The sequence below is a fragment of the Apostichopus japonicus genome, chromosome 17 (genome assembly GCF_037975245.1).
Source record: "Apostichopus japonicus isolate 1M-3 chromosome 17, ASM3797524v1, whole genome shotgun sequence".
Classification (NCBI taxonomy): domain Eukaryota; kingdom Metazoa; phylum Echinodermata; class Holothuroidea; order Aspidochirotida; family Stichopodidae; genus Apostichopus; species Apostichopus japonicus.
The window spans coordinates 15,377,097-15,391,086 of record NC_092577.1 but is presented as its reverse complement, the minus strand read 5'-3'; the positions used below and the strand labels follow the sequence as shown (position 1 = coordinate 15,391,086).

The following is a 13,990-nucleotide window of genomic DNA, read 5'->3' as shown; positions in this document are numbered from 1 at the left end:
CCAAATAATACCAAGAACCTCCGGGTCAACCCTTACCATGAAACACATAATAGCTACTCGATACTACATATCACAATAACAAAATGGCGGCAGCCCGATGTTTGGAAACAGAGCATGGTTAGAACGCCCTCAAATTGGCGATAACTACCCGTTCCACTACATATGGTAATATACAAAATCAATCAACCCAACCAAAGGCACTAAGGCGAACTTATAATTCGCACACACTTATACGACCTAAAAATACCTTAAATGCTTTAAACGCATTTGACCCTAAACAATTACAAATTCGTATGCCTAAGCATGGCTAAACATTTTACCAAACTGACTGAATTGCGAGCCATAGATCGAGGACTCTTTGAAATACAATACATTAATTTCTCCACAAACCCTACTGTGCGATCAAAAATACAGATACCACTTAAATGCGTAACACGGACAAAAAATCAACTTACGGGATCGTCCTATTAGTAAATCCCGGATTAACTTGGTCAAACGGCCAGGGACGTAACACACAGTAAAACGGCCCTTTGCGGTGTACATACACACAGAAATGTGTCCAAAATGATTTCGTCGAATAAGACAAGAACGGATACACACAGTAATCCTCAGGATACGCTGATATGGCTTAGGCTAAAACGCAACGCCACAAAATATCAACGTTCCCAGTCTTTAGGCTCATACAAAGAAGCCTAGGCTCATACAAAGAAGCCTGGATAACGGCTAACACACAGAAGCCGAGGGATAAGACGGCGAAGACCGGACGGTGGTGAGACTCACACAGAATGCCTCATCCAACCACACCCCAATCCTTATATAGCGACCTTAAGTTGACCCCTGCCCTTACCCGCCAAAGCACAATCTACGAATTCCGATGTACCCGTTTCCCATTATGCACTTGCTCGGATCTACATACATTACTCGAGAAGAACCCGTCTCCCCATTGTTCACCTCCTGGAATTTGCATACATTACTCGAAAGCAGAAATGAACAATTTGCAAAGGCCTAGGCTGCCCGGTGGAAATTTCCAACCACAAGGAATGCTAAAATACAATGCAGGCGTGACATATGGTAACTGTACTTCATGGGTCTACGAGAGTTGCCTAGCCAATATGAAATTTCATCCGTGCGTAAAGCTCATTATAGGACGGGAACCGAGGGTGTTTTCAAGTTACATCCTAAACGAAATCGGCAACGCTGTATACAAAACTCAGGCCCATGCACATAATTTTGAGTGCAAGGATAAGGGGGGGGGGGGGGAGTTGGGATGGTAAGTTATCGAATTTGTGTCCTGGGGAGGGGTCTTCTTAAGTCTGTGACCTATCTGTGATGAGTTCCAAAATATTTTTGTTTGCTAATAACAACCATGAAGTAGCTGGAAGATACTTCTCTGACCTTGAAAATGTCAACACTGCCCCAACCCTCTCCGTATGGGCTTGACACCTATTTATTGACTTTCATTACTACTTTATTGTTTACTTTTTTTACCCTTCTTTATTTTTGTCACTCAATCGTCGAGTCAAGGTTTTCTCCCTCTCAACAGGGTGGAAGGCTATTTCCCCACCCCTGCCCCCTAAGCCCGTTGTTATGGCCATGCGCGAAGCAAATCTTCATTTGTATAGACAAATGGCATTCCAGGCAATTCCAGTGATAAAGGTTCGTTGTTTCTTATTATGAATGTTTCTTATTGGACAAAAGTGGTTCAAATTAGAAAAGATATATTAGAATGATATCCTCTTCAAAAGAGCTTCAAAACATACAGGAAACAAAACAAAGCCAAACAAGGGAAAGAATAAAGCAAATAGGACAGAGCAGGATGCAATATGCTAGATTTTTTGTCTCATCATGTTTCTCACACTTTAAATATGTCATTCTTGTAGAGAAAAGTTTGTTCAAAGAAAGTTAATATAGTAAAAATCAAAACATGAAATTGGATGATAGTCATGCACAAACACAATATTCTGAATCTATATCAGACTGGGCAAAGAGTGAAAAAATGATTATACATGGGATCAGGGAGCCAGGAGCCGAGGGGGGGGGGGCGCTGTCTGTACATACTATTTTTAAAATGGCATCCCATATCTTTTCATAGCATGGTTAACAATAAAGAATCTCAATAAATAGTATATATATATTTAAGTGATATGGCCGGTGTGTATCGGTTTATAGCATAACGAGTGGTGGTTGTGGAATGAGAAAATGTCCCTCTGATGTTGTGTGCCCACCCCCCCCACTTCCTACCCCCTGCATGGGGAAATTTAACTGGAATGATGACTCTCCCTTTGTAGCTCTGATGCAACTAAAGATAATCCATGCTTTCTAGAGCATCCTTCAAGCAGGGAGGTATTGCTTGATTAGAATGATATACTTCTGTCACTCTTCTTCAAACAATATGTACTTGAAACTCTCATAATCCACATGAAGAACATCCTCTTTAGAGTTTGGTAAAAGACCTCAATAAAACCATGCAGAAGTTTCCCTATTAGAATTCCCCCTTTGAACTGCTTTCCACAAACAGTAGGATTACCTATAAAATGCTTTAATGTGCAACTTGATACCGTCAAAAGTTAAATCTTGATTGTAAATTACAAATAAAATAGCTGATTCTCATGTATCCAACAGGTTTTTCGTTAAGACTTACACAGAAATCCATAACAGCAAAAGTTACAACAGGAAGCAGAATATGGTCGGTTATGTTTTACTATGAGAACTTATCTTGAACACAATTTCCAGAACCAAGAAACACGCCTTCGTATTTGTAATTTAATGAAGTAATGAGGTGATATAGAATTTCGAGCGTCACAACCCTTCACCTTGAACTGCAAATATATGGATTTCCACCGAACGACTGGCAGTGAAAAGTCAATGGCCTGACTTTGCTTAAACGTATAGCAGCCGACGAATTTTTCTCTCATGATATGTTAGAGTGAAAGACAAGATTATTGTCGGTAACAAGTTCACTGCCAAGAAAATCGTCTAGACATGTCTTCTGTTAACTTCATACATACTCCCTCCATTGGTGGTCAGAGATGAGATATCAGTACAACCAAATCTGTGCAAAATAAAAGTTGAAAGCAATATTATGAGTAGTGAATGCCACACTGTAAGTCATATATAAAATCAATTTTCATCTTGAAAGGTTATGTGTAAGCTCCACTACAAAGATAATTAACATTCACCATATTGGTTAAGTGTAGACTGTATAGTGTACAACTGAACTATGCTTAGGCATTGAGTTAATTGGATGATCTTTTATTGTGACACCTACATGTTTATGGGATTACTGGCTCCATTTTTTTAATTGGAGATTGCATGTCATAATTTTGGCGCTATATTGTACAGTTCACTACCAAACCTGAAAAGTTTTAACCACATGAGCCAATACAACATTTGTGACATATTAATGAAATTTAATATCAGAAATTTATCAAATTAGGTTAAGCTAGGATACAACAGAAGTTTGATGACTTTTGGTGCTCTATTGATGTATGTGTGCATGGTATGACTGTTTAATGCCGATCAAACATTAATTGTCATGAATCAGGATCCATAGGGGTTCAAAACACCCTCTGTATGACACAAATGCAAAAACAAATAATGCTAGCTAACCATTATTATGGTAAAATGTACTATTATACATCATTTTGCATCAAGAGACCTAAACATTGCCTTATTTTGCCAAAGAAAAAGGGGTCCCTCTCCCAGGTTTCAGGAAATATCCCCCACCACACACAAACACATTTAGCAATTTTCCACAACGGACCTAACAGAGAAATGGTACCTCAGTTGATACATTATCTCTCTTATCTTGTCGAAGTTCCTGTCAAAACAGCCAAGTAGTAATAAGTTCACACTTTCTAAACAGAAAAGTTCCCTGTGGTTACAATATCAAACTGTCCAACACCTTTTTGAAAAACAACACACAATAGGTGGTGTCTAGCTGTGGAATGTGGTCTTAATTATTTACTCATCATTTGTTTGAACAAATAAACTGTGTCTGCTGCAGTGAAACATGTCCAGCCAAAATCACTTCTTGGGGATGTAAATCAAATGACGACAATTGTCAGGCTATATGCTACTTAAGAACCAGGTGTGGAAACTTTGCAAGTAAATATAGGAACAAAAACTACTTACATATAAACTTGTTAATGGGGACTTAACCTGCAAAGATTTACAGTACACTTTCTCGGTTCTCACCTACCTTCGTGACCTTTCAGTATGCTTAATACCTATTTGGAAATAAGTTATCCTCAAACACAGCATTCTGCCATGCACTACAAGTTATTTGCATGGTACAAATAACAGATATGATGCCATTCATATTGGAACTAACTACAGAAAATTATTCACTTTTTAAGACATGCTTACCTCATCATCACATCAGTAATGAAATAAGAAGTTGATGCTGCAGTCTTGTCAGGCACTGCCTTAGTCTCAGGCCACTTTGAATAGAAGTCAGACAGTGTTATCATGTACAGTCGCTTGGCAGCTGTCACTGGTAGAGGACCAATAAGATCAACACCAACCTGTTAAGAAAGAAGACAGCATTTAGTTGCTAATTTAATTTTTTTTTTGCAAGTTGCAGGCTTTGCCTTGCCTGTTGTTCTATTCCATTGCTTCATTCTGTACACAGATCTCGATAAAAACAGTGGGATATCTGATCGAAACAGGGTGTTGGTGGATTTAGGCCAATTATTTTTACCTTGCAAACATAAAAATGTAACTTACACCATACTGTACCATATATTTACAATCGCTTCAACCACTAAACCAGAAAAATGATACGCCACTTTTTGCAACTTACAATTATATGCCTATATTGATGGTTGCTCTGCAGTTAGGCCAGAGTGTGGCTTAAAGGTTTGCTGTATAGGCCCTAAAAATGCCAAATTTTCACTATGGACAAAATTCTGTAAGTATGTTTATTTCCCTGGAGGAAATTTACCTCACTGGGACATTCAATCATCTTGTGTCATCATTTAGAATGTCTGAGCACAATTTAAAGGGTTATTACCCCCAGGAAAGTACTTTTTGAAAACTTCTAGCAATTAAAGTGGCCAAAATTTAGGGCCAATACAGACTACCTTTAAACTTGTAAATGTTTAATTTGTCCAGAAAGAGTGACATTAACTAAACTAAACCTTCACTGCATACTGCGGACATCCTGTGCAATTAAAACAGATTGAATATTTACCTGTTTCCATAATCCAGTTACAGGAATGCTATGGAGACTTGTTCGTAGGTCTACAGGACAATGACGCTTTGACATCCTGTTGAACATAACTTGTTACATCAACGTTGATCGTTTTCCAATAGAATCTAGACATATCTGTTGTCTGGTTTATCTATGCAAAGATGAATACCTTCAAAGAGATGAGAAAATTCATGATCATGGAGATATAATTTTTTTTTGCCCCCCCCAAACAAAAAACAGAAAAAAAACCAAACACACACAAATATATGGGCTGAAGTGCCTTAAAATTGAATTACAACTCTATATCGGCTTTTGAAATGGAATCCCATTATTTTACATATTGCATGGCCACTATTTAGGTCTACAGATATCTTAAGGATTTTTCTTCTGCAGTGAGGTTTGGCATGTAGAGAATATGCCACACCTAAAAAAGTACTATCAGGCCTTCAATATCTGTTCTTACCAACCAAAATTAAATAGCCTAGAAGTAGGCTAGGCAATATGCTATAGTCCAATAATTGCATTTTATAGTGTCCCATGCATGCAAACCAGACTAGCTCTCTAAGCTTTAGTGATCTGTTGTCATCTTTTATGATAGGCAGTGCGATAAAAGGTAGAAATTTATAATAATTTCACAAAAATTTGTTAAGACAATTGGGTAAACAAAACGTAAAGAAATGGGCCCTAATAACTTTGTTCATGCACTTACAACTTTGCTCAAGCATACAACTGACTATAATGTTGCATTAACAATTGCTTGACTTTTGCGAATGAGTTTTTACAACTAACCAAACGTGGTAAAAGAATATCATGATTTGTGCACCAATCAGTCCTAGAGGCCTGGTTATAGTTTAACTGTGGAATGGCCGTTCGCCATTTAACAACCAATACCATATTGTGTATCCTATACTGTAAGTTACAGACATTACCTTATAGATGTCACTAGTCAGTATGAGCTGCCTCGATTTGGGCGAGTTGAGAAGCCCTAGATTGCAAAACTTTCCTTCAATTTCGGTACGCAAGAGTTCCATTTTCAGCCAGTCTGAAAGACTGACTTTGTCTCCGTAAGATCCTTCTCTGTTTTATTCTTGTAAACCCACTTGGATAGCTCTCATCTCTTAGAATATCCGAAATTTGTCTCGCGTTTTCTGCTAGCTTTTCCATTTTTAGTTGTCGCACGACTTTACTGCTAAATATACGGAAGCCGAAATGCGACAGTTTGCTAATAATACGGATACTGACAGAGTCCATTACTAATTAAATTTTTGCTACTCGAACGTGCATACTAATGCGGACATAGTGTTCAGGGGGACACAATTTACAACAAAATATGCGACCAACAAATAATGTCCCCCCTCGTTTCATCATAGCATAAACTGTCCTGTGAGACAGTCTGTACCAACTGGCCTTGTATAAAAGGTCCGGGAGACTAAATGTACTGGTAAATTTAGTATAAACTGTCCCAGTGGGACTGGGACAGTATATACTGAATATGGAATATTTGCGACAGTTTGTACTGCTACACCGGCTGTGACAGGTCAACAGGGGGCAACTCAATCAGAGCGGAGCAGATGACACGTACCACCCTGTTTGGAGTACTACTATGCGGTTCTCTGTTGCTAAACAGCGCCGGTGTGACAGTACAGAGTGTCCCCCTGTACAAAGTGTCTCCGCGGACACTTTGTACCAGCATATTTAGTCCGGTCGGACATTATCTGCTGAAAATTGTGTCCCACCCTCACAGCAAATATAGTCCCACCGGACGAAATGTCCTGGTACAGAATGTCCGCAAATACTTCATAGCATATTTTGTCCCGCATAAAATTTAAGCATTTAGATATTCAAAAGGCAATTGAGTTCATTATATCAATAATTAGAGCAGATGCATACGTCAGAGTTAAATGTTACAGGAAATAAATGAGACGTTGTGCGTTGCTGCAAAACAAAAAATAGAACGGGAAAAAAAGAAAGAAAAAGAAACAAGTCTTCCATCTGTAGAAGATGTTAATCATGTTTTTGTTGTGATTGCTGCTATGTTATCCTCCGTATATGTTGCATTTTGTATTCGGCAACTACATTGCGTTCATAGTCATCTTTACAGAGGGAGAGATAGTATAAACTTAACTTCCTCCCCAACGGAGGGTGGGTACGGGATAGGGAATGCAACAGCTACAACAAAAAATGATAATTGCAGAGGTAAAATATTACGAACTTTAGGAGTCCAAACTTCATTTTTTCCGTATTTCCCTAACACACAGTGGGTAAGTTTTGGCAAGTATTGTAACTGTACTTCATGGGTCTACGAGAGTTGCCTAGCCAATATGAAATTTCATCCGTGCGTAAAGCTCATTATAGGACGGGAACCGAGAGTGTTTTCAAGTTACATCCTAAATGAAATCGGCAACGCTGTATACAAAACTCAGGCCCATACACATAATTTTGAGTGCAAGGATAAGGGGGGGGGGGGAGTTGGGATGGTAAGTTATCGAATTTGTGTCCTGGGGAGGGGTCTTCTTAAGTCTGTGACCTATCTGTGATGAGTTCCAAAATATTTTTGTTTGCTAATAACAACCGTGAATTAGCTGGAAGATACTTCTCTGACCTTGAAAATGTCAACACTGCCCCAACCCTCCGTATGGGCTTGACACCTATTTATTGACTTTCATTACTACTTTATTGTTTACTTTTTAACCGTTCCTTATTTTTGTCACTCAATCATCGAGTCAAGGTTTTCTCCCTCTCAACAGGGTGGAAGGCCATTCCCCCACCCCTGCCCCCTAAGCCCGTTGTGATGGCCATGCGCGAAGCAAATCTTCATTTGTATAGACAAATGGCATTCCAGGCAATTCCAGTGATAAAGGTTCGTTGTTTCTTATTATGAAGGTTTCTTATTGGACAAAAGTGGTTCAAATTAGAAAAGATGTATTAGACAATATTCTCTTCAAAAGAGCTGCAAAACATACAGGAAACAAAACAAAGCCAAACAAGGGAAAGAATAAAGCAAATAGGACAGCGCAGGATGCAATATGCTAGATTTGTTGTCTCATCATGTTTCTCACACTTTAAATATGTCATTCTTGTAGAGAAAAGTTTGTTTAAAGAAAGTTAATATAGTAAAAATCAAAACATGAAATTGGATGATAGTCATGCACAAACACAATATTCTGAATCTATATCAGACTGGGCAAAGAGTGAAAAAACGATTATACATGGGATCAGGGAGCCAGGAGCCGGGGGGGGGCACTGTCTGTACATACTATTTTTAAAATGGCATCCCATATCTTTTTATAGCAAGGTTAACAATAAACAATCTCAATAAATAGTATTGATAACATACTAACACATCATATATATTTAAGTGATATGGCCGGTGTGTATCGGTTTATAGCATAACGAGTGGTGGTTGTGGAATGAGAAAATGTCCCTCTGATGTTGTGTGCCCACCCCCCCCCCCACTTCCTACCCCCTGCATGGGGAAATTTAACTGGAATGATGACTCTCCCTTTGTAGCTCTGATGCAACTAAAGATAATCCATGCTTTCTAGAGCATCCTTCAAGCAGTGAGGTATTGCTTGATTAGAATGATATACTACTGTCACTCTTCTTCAAACAATATGTACTTGAAACTCTCATAATCCACATGAAGAACATCCTCTTTAGAGTTTGGTAAAGACCTCAATAAAACCATGCAGAAGTTTCCCTATTAGAATCCCCCCCTTGAACTGCTTTCCACAAACAGTAGGATTACCTATAAAATGCTTTAATGTGCAACTTGATACCGTCAAAAGTTAAATCTTGATTGTAAATTACAAAATAAAATAGCTGATTCTCATGTATCCAACGGGTTTTTCGCTAAGACTTACACAGAAATCCATAACAGCAAAAGTTACAACAGGAAGCAGAATATGGTCGGTTATATGTTTTACTATGAGAACTTATCTTGAACACAATTTCCAGAACCAGGAAACACGCCTTCGTATTTGTTATTTAATGAAGTAATGAGGTGATAAAGAATTTCGAGCGTCACAACCCTTCAACTTGAACTGCAAATATATGGATTTCCACCGAACGACTGGCAGTGAAAAGTCAATGGCCTGTCTTTGCTTAAACAAATAGCAGCCGACGAAGTTTTCTCTCATGATATGTTAGAGTGAAAGACAAGATTATTGTCGGTAACAAGTTAACTGCTAAGAAAATCGTCTAGACATGTCTTCTGTTAACTTCATACATACTCCCTCCATTGGTGGTCATGGATGAGATATCAGTACAACCAAATCTGTGCAAAATAATAGTTGAAAGCAATATTATGAGTAGTGAATGCCACACTGTAAGTCATATATAAAATAAATTATCATCTTGATAGGTAAAGATAATTAACATTCACCATATTGGTTAAGTGTAGACTGTATAGTGTACAACTGAACTATGCTTAGGCATTGAGTTAATTGGATGATCTTTTATTGTGACACCTACATGTTTATGGGAATACTGGGTCCATTTTTTTAATTGGAGATTGCATGTCATAATTTTGGCGCTATATTGTACAGTTCACTACCAAACCTGAAAAGTTTTAACCACATGAGCCAATACAACATTTGTGACATATTAATGAAATTTAATATCAGAAATTTATCAAATTAGCTTAAGCTAGGATACAACAGAAGTTTGATGGCTTTTGGTGCTCTATTGATTATATGTGTGCATGGTATGACTGTTTAATGCCGATCAAACATTAATTGTCCTGAATCAGGATCCATGGGGGTTCAAAACACCCTCTCTATGACCCAAATGCAAAACCAAATAATGCTAGCTAACCATTTTTATGGTAAAATGTACTATTATACATCATTTTGCGTCAAGAGACCTAAACATTGCCCTATTTTGCCAAAAAAGAGGGTCCCTCTCCCAGGTTTCAGGAAATATCCCCCCACCACACACACAAACACATTTAGCAATTTTCCACAACGGACCTAACAGAGAAATGGTACCAAAACTCAGTTGATACATTATCTCTCTTATCTTGTCGAAGTTCCTGTCAAAACAGCCAAGTAGTAATAAGTTCACACTTTCTAAACAGAAAAGTTCCCTGTGGTTACAATATCAAACTGTCCAACACCTTTTTGAAAAACAACACACAATAAGTGGTGTCTAGCTGTGGAATGTGGTCTTAATTATTTACTCATCATTTGTTTGAACAAGTAAACTGTGTCTGCTGCAGTGAAACATGTCCAGCCAAAATCACTTTTTGGGGATGTAAATTAAATGACGACAATTGTCAGGCTATATGCTACTTAAAAACCAGAGGTGGAACCTTTGCAAGTAAATATAGGAACAAAAACTACTTACATATAAACTTGTTAATGGGAACTTAACCTGCAAAGATTTACAGTACACTTTCTCGGTTCTCACCTACCTTCGTGACCTTTCTGTATGCTTAATACCTATTTGGAAATGAGTTATACTCAAACACAGCATTCTGCCATGCACTACAAGTTATTTGCATGGTACAAATAACAGATATGATGCCATTCATATTGGAACTAGTTACTAACTACAGAAAATTGTTCACTTTTTAAGACATGCTTACCTCATCACATCAGTAATGAAATAAGAAGTTGATGCTGCAGTCTTGTCAGGCACTGCCTTAGTCTCAGGCCACTTTGAATACAAGTCAGACAGTGTTATCATGTACAGTCGATTGGCAGCTGTCACTGGTAGAGGACCAATAAGATCAACACCAACCTGTTAAGAAAGAAGACAGCATTTAGGTGCTAATTTAATTTTTTTTACAAGTTGCAGGCTTTGCCTTGACTGTTGTTCTATTCCATTGCTTCATGCTGTACACAGATCTAGATAAAAACAGTGGGATATATGATCGAAACAGGGTGTTGGTGGATTTAGGCCAATTATTTTTACCTTGCAAATATGAAAATGTAACTTACACCATACTGTACCATATATTTACAATCGTTTCAACCACTAAACCAGTAAAATGATACGCCACTTTTTGCAACTTACAATTACATGCCTATATTGATGGTTGCTCTGCAGTTAGGCCAGAGTGTGGCTTAAAGGTTTGCTGTATAGGCCCTAAATATGCCAAATTTTCACTATGGACAAAATTCTGTAAGTATGTTTATATCCCTGAACGAAATTTACCTCACTGGGACATTCAACCATCTCGTGTCATCATTTAGAATGAGCACAATTTAAAGGGTTATTACCCCCAGAAAAGTACTTTTTGAAAACTTCTAGCAACTAAAGTGGCCAAAATTTAGGGCCAATACAGACTACCGTTAAACTTGTAAATGTTTAATTTGTCCAGAAAGAGTGACATTAACTAAACTAAACCTTCACTGCGGACATCGTGTGCAATTAAAACAGATTGAATATTTACCTGTTTCCATAATCCAGTTACAGGAATGCTATGGAGACTTGTTCGTAGGTCTACATGACAATGACGCTTTGACATCCTGTTGAACATAACTTGTTACATCAACGTTGATAGTTTTCCAATAGAATCTAGACAATAGACATAGTCTGTTGTCTGGTTTATCTATGCAAAGATGAACACCTTCAAAGAGATAAGAAAATTCATGATCAAAGAAGATATCATGTTTTTTTGCCCCCCCAAAAAAAAAAACACAAACAAACAAACACACACAAATATATGGGCTGCAGAACTGGTAGTTCTAGCTGAAGTGCCTTAAAATTGAATTACAACTCTATATCAGTGTTTGAAATGGAATATTCCCATTATTGTACATATTGCTTGGCCACAATTGGGGTCTATAGATATTTAAGAAGTTTTCTTCTGCAGTGAGGTTTGGCATGTAGAGAATATGCCACACCTAAAAAAGTACTATCAGGCCTTCAATATCTGTTCTTACCAACCAAAATTAATGAACGTGAATTTATTATGTACAGTATTAGTGCCACTTTCCTCTAGAAGTAGGCTCGGCTATATGCTATAGTCCAATAATTGCATTTTATAGTGTCCCATGCATGCAAACCAGACTAACTCTCTAAGCTTTAGTAATCTGTTGTTATCTTTTATGATCGGGAGGGCGATTAAAGGTGGAAATTTATAATAATTGTCACAAAAATTTGTTTGGGTAAATTTGTTTGGGTAAACAATTGGGTAAACAAAACGAAAAGAAATGGGCCCTAATAACTTTGCTCAAGCATACAACTGATTATAATGTTGCACAAGCAATTGCTTGACTTTTGCGAATGAGTTTTTACAACTAACCAAACGTGGTAAAAGAATATCATGATTTGTTCACCAATCATTCCTAGAGGCCTGGTTATAGTTTAACTGTGGAATGGCCGTTCGCCATTTAACAACCAAAGGCATATTGTGTATCCTATACTGTAAGTTACAGACATTACCTTATAGATGTCACTAGTCAGTGTGAGCTGCTTCGATTTGGGCGAGTTGAGTAGCCCTAGATAGCAACACTTTCCTTCAATTTCGGTACGCAAGAGTTGCATTTTCAGCCAGTCTGAAAGACTGACTTTGTCTCCGTAAGATTCTTCTCTGTTTTATTCTTGTAAACCCACTTGGATAGCTCTCATCTCTTAGAATATCCGCAATTTGTCTCACTTTTTCTGCTAGCTTTTCCGTTTTTAGTTGTCGCACGACTTTACTGCTAAATATACGGAAGCCGAAATGCGACAATTTGCTAATAATACGGATACTGCCAGAGTCCATTACTAATTAAATCTTTGCTACTCGAACGTACATGCTACGGCGGACATTGTGTTCAGGGGGACACAATTTACAACAAAATATATGACCGTCAAATAATGTCCCCCTCCGTGTAACCATAGCATATTCTGTCTGGGGAGACAGTCTGTACCAACTGGCCTTGTACAATAGGTCCGGGAGACCAAACGTACTGGTAAATCCAGTATAAACTGTCCTGTGGGACCGGGACAGTTTATACTGAATATGGAATATTTGCGACAGTTTGTACTGCTACACCGGGACCCATCGACGCAGGTTCAAACCGCCCCAAAAACGTACAAAATATGAAGAAGGCAACCCTGGGTCAGTTACCGCTACAAACAACTGCTTAAATAACAAAAAGGTCAATTTACTTCCCAGATGAACCACCCCTAGTCCCCCCTTCTCCAGTTTTTGGTACAATACCGCCCTCTTGACAAGCTCTGTACCACCAGACCATATGAATGAAAACATCGCCCCCTCCAACCGTACCAGGACGCGACGCGGAATAGGGTACACCGCGCCCGGGTACCACAAGATGGGCGAAACGAAACGATTAATAACAGTGACTTTCCCCAAGATCGAAAGCCAGCGGGTGCCAAAGGTTTCGAGTCTGCTCTGAAATACCTCAGCCCTCTCGTTCCAGGTGACATCACAAGGTGCATCGTAGCCGAACCATATACCATTAATTTTGATATTCTGATCCGACCACGACGCACCGAATGGTAAGTCTCTGTATCTGCAGCTACCAAGACGAAGGCCCTTTGTCTTTTCTGGATTCAACTTCGCCCCGGTAGCTCTCTCAAAAATAGATAGATCCTGCGAGAGTGCGAGAAAGGAGCAGAGACTCGAAACAATACATGTCACGTGATCTGCATATTGAGCGCATTTCACTTTGGCACCCCCTGGCACAACGAATGGAACAAGTTTGGAGTCCCTTTCCAAAAGACGAGAGAGGGACTCGCTAAACAAAACATAAAGTAATGGAGACAGAGGGCACCCCTGGCGCACCCCCTCTCTACGTTAAAAACCTCCGAACAAAACCCATTTACGATAACAGAACTGAA

The 13,990-nt window shown here is 38.6% G+C and overlaps 2 long non-coding RNA genes across 2 annotated transcripts; both read right to left on the bottom strand.

Annotated features, from left to right (window-relative positions):
* Positions 1–2,181: 2,181 nt before the first annotated feature.
* On the bottom strand, positions 2,182–6,705 carry LOC139985163 (uncharacterized). The gene is made up of 4 exons (XR_011799325.1): positions 6,124–6,705; positions 5,195–5,363; positions 4,369–4,526; positions 2,182–3,052 (listed from the first exon to the last, which is right to left on the bottom strand). It is a non-coding gene; the product is annotated as an uncharacterized lncRNA (long non-coding RNA).
* A 1,509-nt stretch (positions 6,706–8,214) lies between these two features.
* Positions 8,215–13,179, bottom strand: LOC139985162 (uncharacterized). The gene is made up of 4 exons (XR_011799324.1): positions 12,587–13,179; positions 11,592–11,768; positions 10,782–10,936; positions 8,215–9,470 (listed from the first exon to the last, which is right to left on the bottom strand). It is a non-coding gene; the product is annotated as an uncharacterized lncRNA (long non-coding RNA).
* Positions 13,180–13,990: the final 811 nt, after the last annotated feature.